We start from the raw sequence: 17,396 nt of genomic DNA, 5'->3' as shown, positions 1-17,396 counted from the left end.
ATGAGCCTCATCGCTGAACAAAATTTTAGATTGAAAAAATGGGTCAAGCTGAATACTGTTTTCCGCCCATTCACCGAACGTACGGCGCGCATAATGGTCACGCGGTTTCAGTTCTTGCACAAGTTGGATCTTGTAAGCTCGCAAGCCAAGATCTTGCCGCAAAATCTTCCACAAAGTGGATGGGCACAGCCCCAATTGTTGTGCACGATGGCGAATCGACCCATTCGGGTCCTCTTCAACACTATGCTCCACAGCAGCAATAACTTCTTCTGTGGGCACTGTATGGCGTCTTTGTGGATGCGTATTATCAACTAGAGTATGCGTGGTACGAAAACGATCCATGGTTTTTCGAATAACTTGCTCGGATGGCCGATTATGTCGACCGTAAAATGGACGCAGCGCACGGTAAGTTTCGCGAATTGAACTATGATTTTCAAAATATATTTGCACAATTTGAAAGCGTTGTTCTGGAGTAAGTCTATTCATTGTGAAATGGCATACTGTACTGACCACGAATACACCACCAACTGTCAAATTGAAAATCACCAGAAACAGTTTTGACAACTTAAAATCCAAACCTCTAAAAAAAACACCCTTTATTATGAAATGCAGTCTTCAATTTTCTTTGTGCTTCCAATTTTTGCTTTTAGTACTGCACCTTAAAATTATATTTTAAAATAAGCAAGTTATTAATTAAATAATTCATAATTACTAAAATAAATGACTATCATCTTACCATAAATTGGGCTAGATGGTAGTAGATCCTTCCTATCCCTGAGTGAACAGTAAAACTAAATTCAAATGTAATAAGAAAATGTTTTTATAAGCTGAATTTTGATAAATCCTAAATTCATAGGAGTGTAAACTCTTGTCAACTTACGCCATGACGCCAATACTGCCAAGCTGACTGAAAGAAGGACGTTCGTTCTCGCATCTGTCGCTTGTCTTAAACACTGTCAACAGTGTCAACTCCCTCATGTTGCCAATTACTAACTTATTTGACAGTCAGTGGGGGCAACAAATATACTGGGTTGCTTTTGCGACCGATCTTGATAATTTTGATATATTATTTTGACAAATACTCTATTATCTATAGTTTTTAGATGTATTGAAAATCCTGTACCTAATTAATTTTTGGACTAGATCAACACGTAAACTAACTAAATTTATAGAGTATGTTAGTCCTTTGGAAAGAGGGAATCTCGATTTGACAGTTGTTGTCTCGTTTATACCAAATTCGTAGACTTTTTTTATCAAAGCAAAAAAGCATAAAAATAGTTTACTCTACTGAATTTAGAAATATTAAAAATAAAACTTAAAATTATTTAAAAATACGTATATTTGAAGAAAATACTCTTTCCCTGCATATAGTTTTATGTATTAACAGAAATTTATATGTTTTTGAATAATCCATAGCAGCTAAAACATTTTCTAAGTATTTATATGTACGTCCGCGAGACGTAAGCAATATACTTACGAACTACGTATCCAAAAGTAGGTACTAAATACGTTATATTTATAACAATGGACGTATGGACATAAATATGACATAAAAATTACGCACCTAGAACGTATGATGCTGTTTGGGCGAGACTTGGCTGTTCTCCGAGAAATTGTTCCATACCAAGGAGGAACCATTATTTTCTGTGGAAGTATAATTTTTAATCGCCGCACACCTCTTATTGCGATTGATGGGAATAGGAAAAGCAACATGTATGCAAAAACCATAAGATATATACTTCATCCACTTCGTAATAAAAGAGGCGACAATATCATATTTGTGGATGATAAGGCCCCATCGCACCAGAAGGGTACAAGAGGCCTCAGAAGATGGAAATATTACGAGATAAGAGTGGCCAAATCTCCTGATATAAATCCGATCGAGCATGTAAGAGATTATGTTCAAAAAAGGATGCATTATAGGGAACATCCACCTTTAACTCTTTAGGAGGTAATAATTGCAGGTTAAGAGAAATAGAACAATATCCCCCAAGAAATCATTAATAACCTTGTTGTTTTTTTGTTATTAATTTCTTGGGCAGAGAGGAAGATATACTGGTTATTAGAAACGTTACTACCTTTTTTTTTGTAACATTATAAAAAAATAAATAAAAATAAAATGTTATTGATTTTGTCCATTTTTTAATAATTTTTTAATAATTTTTTTATAAAAAAAACGGGTACTTTCGATGTAAAAAAAACTAAACCGTTTCTATTAAATAGGGAGGTTCAAGAATTTTGGAGACGTGTGTATTATACTGATTAACGAAATTCAACCCAAATAAACTATGGAACACACTTTTATATCAGGAAATCAAAATCAATCAAAATGCCAACTAAAACTATCCACCCTAAATAACTGTCCTCCTCGACAAAAAAATGCTTGGACCCGTTGATTTTTGTTTTGAGGGAGACACATCTTGTATTTATGTTTAGCTTCGCCCCTTAAGTGGTAATGAGATTTATCCCTAAGATGTTAAATGAAAAGGGGTGTCGGCTGATGGACTCTATTTTAAAGGTCTTTCGACCTTGAAAACTGCCAAGTTTGAGGCCTCTACTGTTATTCCTGTTGAAATAACAGCTTGTCAAATAGATTAGTTATTTTTTAAATTTAATTAATTATAATCACAAAAATTAGCCGCTTTAAACTTCGAGACTAATGATGGGAATCAGAAGATGTGTAAAATAAGCTGGTAGTGGAGTTTAGAAAAGGGAATCGCAAAATAAGTACAATTAGAAGGTATCATTTCAAAAACTGGTTTAAATTTGAAAAGGGACTTTTTTTTACTGAAGAATTACTTTGGTTCAGATAAGAACAAGAAACTTTTTAAGATTTTTTAATAATACTAAATGTACTTAATAATGTTTTATACAAAGAATAATTTATTTTATAAATTATTCGAAATATTCGCCGTTTACTTCGATGCAGTGATACAATCAAGCTTCGAATTATTCTCGAGCCTTTTGAAATGTTTCAGGTGTTAGATGATGGCATTTAACTTACGACTCGTTATCTTAAATTCCCAAGTAATTCTGGTTGCGTCTTATAAACAGCTGATTTTAGGTGTCTTCAAAGAAAAAAGTCCAATGGTGTTAAATCAGGTGATCATGCCGGCCATTCTATCGGGCCTCTCCTTCCAATCCATCAACCAGGAAAAGTAATATTTAGAAAATCTCTTATAGGACGAGCGTAGTGAGGAAGTGCTCCATCTTGTTACAAGACTAGCTGATCTTCGACTAAATCCGGGTCGTTTTCTAAAATTTCTGCAATTGATGGCATTTCGAATTAAATTTAAATAAATTTCACCATTTAAATTGGCTTGTATGAAGAAAGGTCCAATAATGTGATTGCCTAGAATTCTTACCCAGACATTTAATTTTAAAGGAAGGCTGGGTATGTTTTATACGGATTAAATGAGGGTTACTGTCGCTCTAGTACCTGCAGTTGTGACGGTTTACTTCTCCATTTAAGCAAAACGTGAAATACATGTGTTTGGAATGACCTACGGGCTTAAAATGGCTACATGCAAAAATCTGATTACAGGCCGTACAGGAATGTCCTTTCCTCCTAAAGGGCAGTGAATCGTAAGGGTTTTGTGACCCATATGGCAGGCAAAGAGGGGCGGCAGGACTTCAAAAGTCCTACATTGCCAAACAGGAGGACCATCTGGTATACAGATGGCTCCAGAATTAACAATAGAGGTAGTGCAGAGTTCTGTGGTGGGACTACATATACCATTAGAGCATACTCGCTGGGAGAACACGCTACCATCTTTGCTGTATTGAAATGCGGACAGAAAATCAGACACCGCAATACAGTTGTATTAATTTGCTCGGACAGCAGCAAGGCCGTTAAAACTATTATGGAGTGAACTACTGTTTTTAATTATTTGTAATTAGCGACACTAGGTTTTGGTTTGAGTCCAATGATAATGAGTTATTTCATTGAAATTCATCATTCTTGAAACAAGATTGCCCTTGGATTTAATTTTGTGAAAAGTAAACTTCTTTTTAAGAAAATATATTTCTTATTATAATTACATATACAGGGGTCGGCATAAGTCAGTTAACGCTGTCCTGCGCTATTCAAAAATAGTGCGAACGCGGCAACGGTGCTTGCCTTACCGAATTTGTGCGATTAGAGGTAGGGAGTATGGTACTTGTCACTACTTGTTGTTAGTTTACGATTGTGGGTCACCGTATTTCGCTATTTTCAGCAAGACGGCGCTCCGCCGCATTTCGGACTTGAAGTTCGCGAATACCTGAATGCCGAGATTGGTATGTGGATAGGAAGAAAAGGAAGAGTTGAGTGGCCAGCACGGTCACCCGACCTAACGCCATGTGATTTTTCTCTGTGGGGAGTACTCAAAAACAAAGTGTTCGCCACCCCATTACGTGACATTGAACACTTGAAAATGAGAATTCAAGAGGAATTTGATGCACTTCACAACAACCCAGAATTCTTTGATAAAACCTGCAAAAGCGTAAATAAGGGGTGTCATATCTGCATCGAGGAAGGCGGTCTGCAATTTGAATACAAAATGTAATTTTTAAATCATAATTACTTTTGTATAGAAATAATCAAAGCAATAAACTATTTTTCTGTATCGTTTTTTTTTTCTTTTTGTTTGGTATGCAAATTGGTTAACTGACTTATGCCGACCTCTGTACATACTTCGCCCTCATCAGTTTTGTTAAAGTTATATTACTCACCTATTTATGTTGTATAATTAAGCATAGATCTCTAAGCGAAGATTCGAAATATTGTGTCTTCAGTGGGTGAATATTATTCAAGACAGATTTCAGACACCGATCTGCATGAATTTAAGCATTATCAGGATAAACTCTACTACTTAAGAGAATTCTTTGTAGATAAATATATATGTCGTAATCTCTTTCCCTGTAATAACAGAGGCCAAATTGTGCTTCTTATAGAATAGAGAAGCAGTAAAAAAACTAAGCCAATATCTTCCTTTCCTTTGCTTTCAGGGCGCAAGGTGAGATCTATCTTATCGAAAAGAATGTATGATTTACTGCAAGAACAAAAGTTTAAGGAATTAAAAAGTATATTTGCTGTAGCTGTGTCTCTCAGAATCCTAGCTGTTAAGAAAGTTTATCTCGATAAAAAGATTCTTAAAATACCATCTAGAGCCTCGACGGTGATGTAATTACTATCTTGACCAGGTCTCCTTGATTGCTCGTCATTCTTTTTGTCTCTTTCCACTATAAGTTAAACTAATTTTAATGGTACAGCTAGCCTCTGACCTATTCTTTGATAAGACTCACGCCTTTTTATGTAAAATGTTTGCTTCAATATAAAAATAATTCATTGAGCTAGATTTTAAGATGTCAATCCATAATAGACAAATCTATTTAAACAAATATGAAACAACAAAAATACATTTTATTAAATTTAAACTTTCGAATGATTTTAAGTCATTTGTGTATTAATTTGCTGCCCAGTATACTCGAGGTAGTCAAGGATCCATCAATGACCACCTACTCGAAACAGGAATGGATTTTTTTACATCTAAATGCAGTTTTTCGATAATCGATGTATGCATTTGCTATTGGACTAGTCTGCATAATAAATTACTAACTGATTGATAATGTTCATTATACAGATACTTAAAAAAAAAATAGTAAGCGCTTTTTTAAAATTTTATATTTACATTTTAAAAGAAAAATATGACGTGAGAAAATTTTAGAAAGTTAAGTGAAATAAAATAATATATTGAGTAACAAAGGCAACTTGAACCTACCAAATAAAATGCACTTCATATACTTATTTCTACGAGGTTTATTTCTAGCCTTAAAATACTGGTTTCATCCAAATATATCATCTGCAAATTATTTTGTAGAATAAAAAGTTATGCCTTTGTTAATGAATAAACTCTGTAATCTTTCTGTGAAATATCTACCTTCGCTATAAGGCTAATATAAGGCTAACAAAACCAGTCATTGTGTAAATTAAAATCTGTTTAAACCCATTTTTGTTCTGTATAAAACCCAATTCACTATTAATGTGATATCATCCGCATAAAGTACCAAATTCTTTTCAGATTTAAAATATAACAAAACTGCTCTTACCATTATAACAGAAATAGTGTGAATTGTACACTTGCCTAGGAAAAGCCTAATCAACTAATATCTATAGCTATCATCTAATATTATTGATAATAAAATGCAAGGTGATCAAAGTCTCACATTGTCGCACGTTTCATTCACATTCTATTATAGAGTGCTTTCATTTCAAAATAAACCAGATTACCTTGTTTGATTTTTTATTGTATATCTTTTAATTAACTTTCATAAATTGTTGACATAACCTATTCAGAAGAATCAAACTATTAACGATTGCGTTGCGAGGTCATGAAGCAATTTTCTTAGAATTCTTTTCTTAGATATTATTTTGGCACATGAAGCATTCATAGCAGAGGATCTATTTATTATTTTTAAGGATTTTACATTGTTGCGTTTGGCTAGTATAGAGGAAATTTTCAGCTATATATCAACACATATAATAATGTTAATTTAACTTATTGATGTTTGGATCTTATTCTAACAAAAAATAACATCTTCGGAGCAAAAAAAAAATTACCACTCTTATTCCTAAAACTGCTTCTAAAAAAAAAAATGCCAACACCGCAAGCAAAAGCTGATGCCATCTTCCAAAATGTCATCTTGTCAAAAAGCTTTGTGTTTACATTTGGCATTTATGGAGTTCTGTGTTTTTTCTTTAGTTTTTGGTTCAAAAGGGAAAAGGTTGGGTCATTGAGTATTTTTGTGAACTGTTACGATAGTAAAAACTTGTGTCGTTTGTGCTCAACCAAGGGGAAAAGGATTCAAGCCGATCTTTTCGCAAGTAAAGTATAATCTATTAATAATAAATACAGGGTCCGGCAAAATGATCTCCCACATTTTGCGCCGCCACTGAGCCCGAGTCACTAAAGGGGGAGCCAGCTTAGCGTAGTCGGTTGGCTGCGCCACTTCGCGCTTGGTAGACATGATCCAGTTCCAGATCGCAAAACAATACTGTTGTGGGTTTCAAATTTTAGAGCTACAGGTTCAGCCTTAAAAAGAAAATCAATTGGTAGACCCAGAAGTGTTCGGATACCTGAAAACATTGCAGCTCTAATAGAAGCAGTTGAACAATCTCCTTGACGTTCAGCTGTTAAACCTGCCTCTGCTGCAAAGCAGAGGCATGTTAACATGTTTGTCAGAAGTTCTGTGAGAAGAATTATGCACACCGATCTGAAGTTCCACCCCTACAAAATGATGATCGTGCAAAAACTTAGTGAACGGGACTGGGAAAATCGCCGAGAATGTTCCAATGATATTCTTTAAAACGTCCCACAAAATGCGCTTTTAATAACGAGTGACGAGGCTCATTTCCATTTGTCTAGCTGTGGGAACAAGCAGAATTTTCGCTACTGGGCACCAGAAAATCCGCGGCAGCTCCATGAAAGGCTACTTCACAGCCAACGTGTTACCGTTTGGTGTGCTGTTGGTTCTTTTGGTGTTTGGGTTCCCTATTTTTTTCAAGAAGGAGGGGTAACTGTTACCGTAACTGCTAATCGATATGTCGACATGCTACGTAATTTTTTGGAACCAAAACTTAGGGAATTGAACATCCGGATGTGTGGTTTCAACAGGATGGAGCTACAGCCCATACGGCAAGAAGGATAATCGACCTGTTAAGGTTAAGGGAAATGTTTCCAAGACACGCAATCTCGTTACGTGGAGACATTGGGTGGCCTGCGCGTTCACCCGATCTTTCCTTTAGGGCTACCTGAAAGAGAAGGTTTTTCAACATCATCCCCGAACCATTGACGAATTGAAAGCAGCAATACGCCAAGAAATTACAGGAATATCGCCTCAAATTACTGCTCGAGTAATGGAAACTTTCAGAAATCAGCTTTGAATGTGTGTCGAAAGAAATGGTCGCCACTTGGACTCTGTATTCTAACTTTTTTTATAGAGTATCTTATCATATTTTATGAAAAAAAGTTTTTCAAATTTTGTTAAAGAGGTATTAGTATTGTTTTGTGCCTGTCAAAATAAGTGACAAATTTTTATGATAATTTAAAATATTTTTTTGTCATTTCTACCTAAGCATTTGGCATCATTGCATCAGAGATGTTGCAAGCAAATATACTGCCCATAGTTCCACAGCAACGCTAATTCTAGCCTTTCAGTGTTCTAAGCTTAGCCCTTATATTTTTCAATTTTATATATCAAATGTGGCATCGTTACCTCTCTTAATTAAAAAAAAGTTTAATATAAACAGTAGGTGTTGAAATACAGTAATTATTTCAATATGCCTTTATTAGTAATATCAATATTGAATAATAGGAATATCATATACAAGAAATTCAAGTAAAAACCAGAATTTACTATTGACTTTTAATAATAGTTGATTTATACCTAAACCTCATAGAATTTTGTCAAGTTTTTTGAGTTTTCTCTGTCGTCGGCATTCTTGCGTCTATAATTCAGATAGAATAATAAGCTAGATACAAATATAAATAAATAGAGTTATGTCATATTATTGAACGCCAAATCGATATTATTGGTCCCTTCTTTATGTCGAATTTTTTGGTGGAAAAATGGCGCCAGTTAATGAATAGCAGCAAACAACTTTAACTCTTGTCGAGTAAATTATTATATTAGTTGTTTATTTTAATAAAGTAAGAAATATACGTACGGTAAAAATTGCTTTTTTCCAAGTGCAGAGTGGGTTAATGAATTAAAAAAAGAGCGTGATATACGGCTTCTTAAAGTTTGTGAAGAAGAACTTATCACTAGAAAGCTAGCACTGAATCACCTAATGTAAGGCAGTTGGCAGCCAAAGAGGCAATTACATAGATCTCCTAATAGGCTTGTCGTGTCCCACCAAGGCCAATAGTTTGGAAAAACCAATGAGGCCTTATTGTTTAAAAGACTCAATATCGCTGGGTTGTAAACTGTAGGTGTTACCCGGATATTGGAACATAGCGCATGCACCTTTTGCTGGGCACTAGCAAAAGGTGCAAAAGGCACTATTGGAGTCCTGCCACTTCTCTCTACCTTCGATATGGGACACAAAACCCTCACAATCCACTGCCTTAAGTGCTATATAGTTACTGCTTTCAAAATAAGAGGACATTCCTGTATGGCTTGTAATACACCAGCCTATAGTTGATGCAGCGCAGTCCACACTGCCTCAATTTGCATTACAAGATCCAGAAGACTCAACAGAGTCTTTAAGCGTATCACCTTTTCAAGTAAAATTTCGAGCTTAGTAGAAGAGATGGGGCTATAGCTAGAGATCCATGAGATTTATATAATGCTGATAAATAAGCAGCCTTTTGGATCTAGTAGCATTTATCCCTTGCTATAATGCAGCTGGAATATATAAATTGAGGCTGTTAATTAATTATTGTTAAGGTAGCGAGTCCACTCGATAATACCAGTTGTATATAATGCCACGAGCAAAGGCTAGATGATTCAGTCACTATCTCTGGAATGGTTTCAGATATGCTTTATGCCAGGAATTAAAAAGTTTTTATCTACAGTAAATGGACCTCGTAAAGCATTGTTACTTATAGGAATGCTCCCACTGATCCATCTGAAGCCGAATTGCATTTTGATCTTTTTTTTTGTTTATGCCACTCAATTATAACATCAGTGGTTGCAAAATTGTTGTATGAGTGCTTACTAAATAATATGGTTAATAGTGATAGTTAAAGAAATATGATAATTTAGTGATGGTTTTGAACCAGTTTAATTTAAAAAATGCACTTGATAATTTAGATTTAGCTTGGAAATGTATGCTATCGTAATGTATCAAAAAAATATTGAAAAAAAGTTGGACAGCATTTTATTCAGGTCAGCAGAGGCTCTCAGATACAAAAAAGAAAATATTCTACTATCAATGCTGCAAAAAAAGACTTTGCACAAAGAGAAAGGTATTAATTTGTTTGCTTTATTGGTCTTTATTGGTTTATACAGTGGGTACTAGCCAAATGGAATAAATACCATTTGCCTAGTATAGTAGTTCTATTTTTATTTCTACTTGCTTATTTTTTACAACAAAAAAAATTATACGGGAGTAGTGTCATGTAACAGTTGTAAATATCAACTTTTTTATTTTAAATGCAACCCTGTATATTACTTATTTTTTGGATTCTTCATAATATTCTAGACATATTTCATTTACAATATCCTAAACAAATTTTCAACTGTTTTGGAGATACCAAGTGTACTTTTTTCAATATAGTGCAAAAATTAATATTAAAAAGAAAGAGAGTTATTTGGTTACAAAAATTCATTACAACACACTCAAAAACTTATAAGTAGTACTGTTTATCTCTTAAAATAAATAAAGAACAAAAAAGAAATTTAATGTAGAAGATATTCAATATTTTCGCAACGAACCTCCTGGCAATATCCTAATCTTAAATAGAAATTCATTCTAACGTTACTCAACATCTCAGGCGTGATTCAAATAATCGCAACCGTTATTCGTCTATGAAGTCAACTAAGTCCAGAGGTTTATGATGATTATTTTTGATGCATACCTATAAAAAGAAGTCCAATGATGTCAGATCGGGAGTTCGTGCTGGCCATTCCATCGGTCCTTGTCTCCCTATCCACTAATTTGGAAATTTTTGATTGAGGTCGGACGTTGATTTGATAATGCGATGCTCTATATTGCTGAAACGATCTGATATTAAAGTTGAAGAAGTAGTCCATACTTGCAGTTAATATGTCAAAGGGTAACTAAACGAAAAGGTTCTTATTTCTTGTTGACATAACAATTATCCTAGTGTGGTAATTATGTGATTTTAATGTTTATTTAGACCCTGTTTAGGCACTTTCTCATGCATCTTAATATGCCCTTTTTGTTTATTTTTAGTAATTTTAACCTTTGACCTTGCTAGAAGCACTGTGGCTTTTTATGTGTTGTGATGAAAACCCTCATTGTATATCCCTGATGATGGACATCTTATATGTCCGAAACATGTAGGATAGATGGTTTTTCTAATAAATTTAGTGGAGGATGACCTAAACTATTTTAGTTACCCTTTGATATCAGTTTACATTACATTATTTTAAAGCAGTGTTAAATTATTATCACCATTCAAATTGCCATCGATGAACAAGAGACCTATGATATGATCTTCAAAAATTCCTGCCCAAACATTGATCTTTTCAGGGCATTGGTAATATTGTTCTCTCATCCAGTGAGGATTTTCTTTAGACCAATAGAAAATAAAACAAGCACTGATTGGATCTTATTGTAATCTAGCTTTGCCATTATTTGTTCACCATTTTTTATTCTCACTTCATGTTCACCAACATTTGTTATTGCCTCTAGCGCCATCTGCATTTACCATTGATGAGGCGTTCACCATTCAGCTTTGTTGTGCGGTATGTTGGCAAGCAGTAATACTGCAATCAGCAAGCCTAGAGAAGGATTTGTAGATTTGTGTTATTGGGTATGTGTGTTAAAGACATATATATTTTCATCAGCTGCGTCAGCGGCTGAAACGGTCTATTTTGCGAATTAACTAGTTTGCGCATTAAATAAAGTAGCCATAATAGGCCAGTTGCCAGTGGTTAACCCGTTTCTATAAAATGATGAGTTACCTAGTTGTAGTTGTAGTACTAAGCCGACGATATGACATTGTGCGCTACCTGGATTATTCCTTATTGAGATATGGTATCTCACTACCTACTAATAAATATAAATACTGTACCATAAATATTTAACTTTAGGTTGTATATTTAAATTTCTCTCTTCTCGTTCTCCGGTCCTCGTTGGTCCCAAAAGCAAACGAGTCAAAAAAGCAGGTTTAACTTTGGCGGAAAGAGACGATCATAGAGGATCGAGTGGGGGCGAATAGAGAACAGAAGAGACCGAGAGAAAGAAAAATGTCATTCGGGCGTTACGATTCGATTTCTCTCCATCGCTCATCAGACTTAAGGGATGCGGATGATCCGGCGTTGTGAATAGTTGCGGACTTTACATTGTTTCCGACCGATTTCAAACGAAACACAGTTAAATAAAGGGCTTTTGAGAGCGGACCCAAAACAGTAGCTTCCTTACTTGCTTGGATCATTTGATTGGATATTAAATTGGAATTGTGAAGCGGTATGTGGTGAAATTTGTAGAACTATTGGGGTTCATTCGTTCTTTGGCAATTTAGAATTTGTAAGGTTATATTATTATTTAAATTGAAACTTTGGAAATTTTTGGACGAATGAATGTAAGTAGTTTTCTAATATTAAAAAAAACTTTCACCAACGTTTTAAGGTTTAAGACAACAGAAATAAAAATTAGTATTAATAAATAATTAGTTTAAAGAATGCCCTATTCTACTTTTTTGAAAATGAAATTCATATAATTTTTATACAGAGTGTTTTTTTAACATCGAGACAAAATTCAAGAACGTATTCCTTGAATGAACTTAAGCAATAAAAGCTCCTATAAATATATATTCTAAAATTCTTGAATTTTGAGTCACAGGGCGGTAAAGTTTTCCAAAAAAAAACTATTTTCTTTCGTTGATTTTAAAGACGCGTATACATTGAACGTAACGCGCCTGCGACGCGCCAAATTCGGGCAATTAGTATTAGGCTTCAGGAGGCGCTTTGCAATCCATTTTCTGCCGGTTTTTGCGTCGATCACAAAGGGACGCGCTGGTTTCAATTAGTACAGCTTGTAGCAGGTACGAGTTTGAAGGATTCAGAACGATATAAATAAACTGTTTTTAGTATTATTAATATTTTCTCATGTCAAGTGGATTGAAGAGAAACAGTTCGCCTTACTTGAATTATATAGGGGATACCCACATTTATGCGATTCTAAAAATAGGGATTAACGATTAACGGATTCGAGCAGAACTAAGGGAATCTGAAAATTTGGAAATTCGGAAAAAGTAATTTTTCGATCTGGTTTTTGAGCAATTGCAGTGACTTTTCAATTTATATAGTGACGACTGTCTTTTTTCCTTTTGTTAGGTCACAAGTTGAATATTCTATAATCGCATGTTCTCCTTTATATGATCAATATGTTGCTTTAATTAAGAAGGTCCAAAATAAGTTTTTTAAGTTTTGAGTTTTGATAGTCAAATAATACTTGATCGATTAAATTTAGAAATACTTTAGGATATGCAAATCGCGTTTGATTTATTTTTTGTTTTCAAACTGTTGAACTGTAAAATTCCATGTCTTCGTTTCGTGGTATAAACTATAGATGTAATAAAATAATAATTTTTGAACAAACCCACTAATATTGTTTTGAATTTATCTTTGAATCAATTTTAAACTTGATTAGTGTAGATGGTGTATTCTGTAATTATTATAATGTCATAGTTTTGATTGGTTATGGTAATTATTACTATTTTTACAGTTAATTATTATTATAGTAGTTAATATTTTTGTTGCTATCTTTACGCTGTAATGGGAATATTATGCCAATTTAATAAATAAATATAGAATAAAATTGCATATTAAAGATAGTGTTTTAAATATTTTTTCCTAAGTTTACCAGCCTATGTGTATTTAGGCTAATGTTCTACTCAAAATGTAGTAACTTAATTAGGTAGGACTATTAGTGTCCAATTAATAAAAATGAATTACTCTATAAAAATTTTTAATATAATCTTTTACAAAATTATTAAAGTTTTTTCTCACTTTTTATCACAAAAAAGGTTAAACTTTAGTACTGAGAAAACTGCAGATTATGTGAGCTTTTTACTGAAACGTTTACCTAACCCACTTTAAACTCGATGCATAATATTAACTTTCTTCATTATTTAATAAGTTTATTGTCCTGCCTTTCCAAAAACGCCGCCATTTATTGTTAAGATACGACGGTGTGTAGATAAAGCAACCCAAACAAAAAATATTATCTAAAGTTGCTTTTGTTTTATTTTTAAAATATTAGTTCAAACCATAAGATTGTCGTACAATACACCGCAGGCATAATATACTTATAATGCTTTAAAAATGCAGCATAATGACGATTTGAAAAAGAAAAAAATAATATTTTTATCAGCCATATAGTCAAAGAAGGTTCACCATTAAATTGCTTGATAATTAGCTTATTGATTTTTTTACCAATTCGCTTATTTGAAAACTCTTTGGTAACTTATTATGCAGCATTAACAGTGTTCAATCTTATTAGGCATTAATTTAGATCTAAATAAATTAAGGTTTGTATTTACATATTTTTTATATTGTAGCGCTTTTCCTATATATTAGGTATGAATTAAAACAATCGAAAATAGTCAACTAATTTATTTATTACGAAAATACCATCACTCACGACTACTAGAGATTTTTATTTTTACTGTATTTATTTGCAACTATTCAAATTTCGCGCCAATATTCTGACATTTATTTCCCCGAACTGATAACAGACAATTATTGGTGACGCGGCTCCTTATATACTCGGCAGAACGCTGCTCCAGAAGGTTCTCGCCAACCTTTCGAGACGTCGTGCGGTGTGCCACTTGTGTCATTCCGAAATGATGGAGAATCGGCCGGTTTCTCGGTGTTTACAATATATTATTATTAAGACAAAAAACGGCACAAGTTATACTCTCCTTTATTATCACCATTTGCTTCTGAAATTAATTAAACATTTTTGATGATGACTACTACAAGTATCAGAGCTACTGCCACATTATCACTTAATTTCACCACCCTCGAAGGTCTGTCTACTAGAGCACTTATTGGATATCAGCTGTCAGAATTTTTGAGTATTTCGTTTTCTGTTTTCTTTATTGAGTATGTCAAATTATTAATAAATATATTACTTATATTCCTTAAGTAAATATGATTTTTAACAGTTTGATTAAAAGAGTCATGCGCATGTTTACTGTGAACAAGTAAATGCAATAATTATAGTTTTGACTCACTAGTCGCTTTATTCAACATGATTTATTATAGGATCCACTTGTTACACAAACATTATGAACTCTTAAAACTTTTACAACCAGTAAACATCTTATCAATCCTTGTGAATATTTCTGAACTAATAGTCTCTGACACGTTGATATAACCCGAGACCCCCAATCTAGGTACTGGGCTTGTCATAGCACACCAATATCACTTAGTAGAGTAACCAAAATTATGTCTAACATCTAGATAAGGTGAAGTGTAGTTTTAGATTACATTGAGGCCTTATTAAGTCGTAATTGCCAAGCAGCACTATTTTTCTAATCAAGCTTGTAAATCATATTCAGCATATTTTAAACTTAAAAGGCAAGTTGCTAAGTTAGATGTTAAGTCTGATGCACTATATCTTCTATATGACGATCTACAATGTGTAAATTTAGTCATCAAACTGTATGATCAGGACTAAAGATTTTAACTTTTTTAGGCCACACTTCATCCACACCAGAAGAAAAATTAGCTGCGATTCTTGGACTGTTATTACTGCAAGAGCAAGTAATAAAGCAAGAAGAAATGTTTTTGGGTTAGAGAATGGTTTGCTTCATACTATCTCTCATATGATGACCGCGACATTTAAGAAGTAGTGCAACATATGACCTTGGCTTCTAAAGGCCTGATGATGCTCCAGCTAGAGCGAAACACGTGTAGCCTGCGATTATATATTGTGAGACCGTGACTTTGTGTTTTCGTCAATTTTGTGTGTTGGTCTCTTTGAGAATAATGGATGAGATTTTTGTATTTAGTCAGGGAGTTGTGTGACAAAATTCTGGAGTGTTGAGTGCTGTTTTCACTTTTATGCAACATTTTATGATTCGTCAAGAGCTTTCGATTATTTTAAAAATAGTATACTTCTTCAAAACCTCGTTTTTTAAATATTTGGCAATAGATGTATTAACTTGCTGCAGTCCTACGTAACAAACAGTAGTCAACGTACGTAACAAACAGTATATGTTAATTTTGAGATTGTTAATGACACATGGCATTTCATGGCATCCGTAACGCTCTTTTCTTGACCCCATTCTCTTTTTAGTGCGTGTCAATAAACTATTCTATCTTTTTGCTGATGATATATTAAACTTATTTGCTATTCAGGCTTGGTAATATAGTTGATTAGACCTAAGGGAGTGGGCAGTATAGAATCGATAAAGTTTAAATGAGAATAAAACCAAAAGAAAAAGAATTTTTGCCTAATCATAGTCAACAGACTATGGATGTAGCTGTAACTTTTCTTCGTGTCACTCTGGATTTGAGATTGACCTGCCTCTTTTAGAAATATATTGTTTCCTCTTTATGGGAAATATAAAGGTCCAACGAAGATCTATTAATTTCTTCAAAAAATCCATAGGATGATGCAAATATCGCAAAAGCAGACCGTCATAGAAAAAGTTGTCCACCGGACGAATAAATTGTCAGTGCAAAGGGATACATAAAATAGTATATCCAAAGGCTTTCTGGATGAAGTTAACCAGTGGATGAGGTAAACTTTGTCTCACCCATAATACAGAGTGTTAGAAAAATGTATTTTGAATATCTAATTTTACAACCGTTTTAGCTTTCTTATTTAAAACTAATCAATTAATAAATTTCTTATCTATTTTTGCCGCTAAAAAAACTTTCGGAAATTTAGGGTAATGCATAACTACATTGTTAGTATATTACCGTATAAGAATTTTTAAACCTTTATTTATAAAACAAAAAAATAGGATTATTTTCCAAGCACTTAAAAGATGGATTTTAAACTAAAGGTAGTTTGACATTATTATACATAGGATGTTTATTATTAATCTATTGCTTACATCAGTTTCGTCTTGCATACTCAGCGCTGTATACTTTGAATACTTTCGCTCTAGAATGACGTACTGTATATTTTATTGGGTTTGTTTTTATTGCCTATTTCTTAGGGTGTGAAATGTCATAAAACAAACAATGGATAAACGTCTCTTAGATAGCGGAGACATAATTTTCAAAAGACAAGAACTTGTTCATACTGCTCAGGAAGAATGACATAATATTTAAAAAAAACTTAAGGCATCTTTTGGAAGGTCATTGAAATTCCATTAACTAAAGTTAGTTTGAAGTGCTCAAAATTATTATACATAGGATGTCCATTATTAACCCATTGCACACATCACTTTCGGCTTGCATACTCAGCGCTGTATACTTTAGATACTTTCGCTCCAAAATGACATACTGTATATTTTATTTGGTTTGTTGTTTTTATTGCCTATTTCTTATGGCGAATCTTAAGAACTTCATGATACATGCTAATATTCACTCACACTTAATCATGAGTAATGGCTCCTTGGTATCAAAACCTTTTAATCATTTGAGGATTGCCTCCAACCTCACTTTGCTGACCAGCTATCTCATTAGCCGCCACTCTGCAGCTAACAGAAAACCAAATTCCACTTTACTTTTAGCAATTATTAAAAAAAAAACTATATAAA

This window comes from Anthonomus grandis, chromosome 7 (assembly GCF_022605725.1).
Source record: "Anthonomus grandis grandis chromosome 7, icAntGran1.3, whole genome shotgun sequence".
NCBI classification, from domain to species: Eukaryota; Metazoa; Arthropoda; class Insecta; order Coleoptera; family Curculionidae; genus Anthonomus; species Anthonomus grandis.
The sequence above is the reverse complement of the archived record's forward strand: the minus strand, read 5'-3'. Positions refer to the sequence as shown.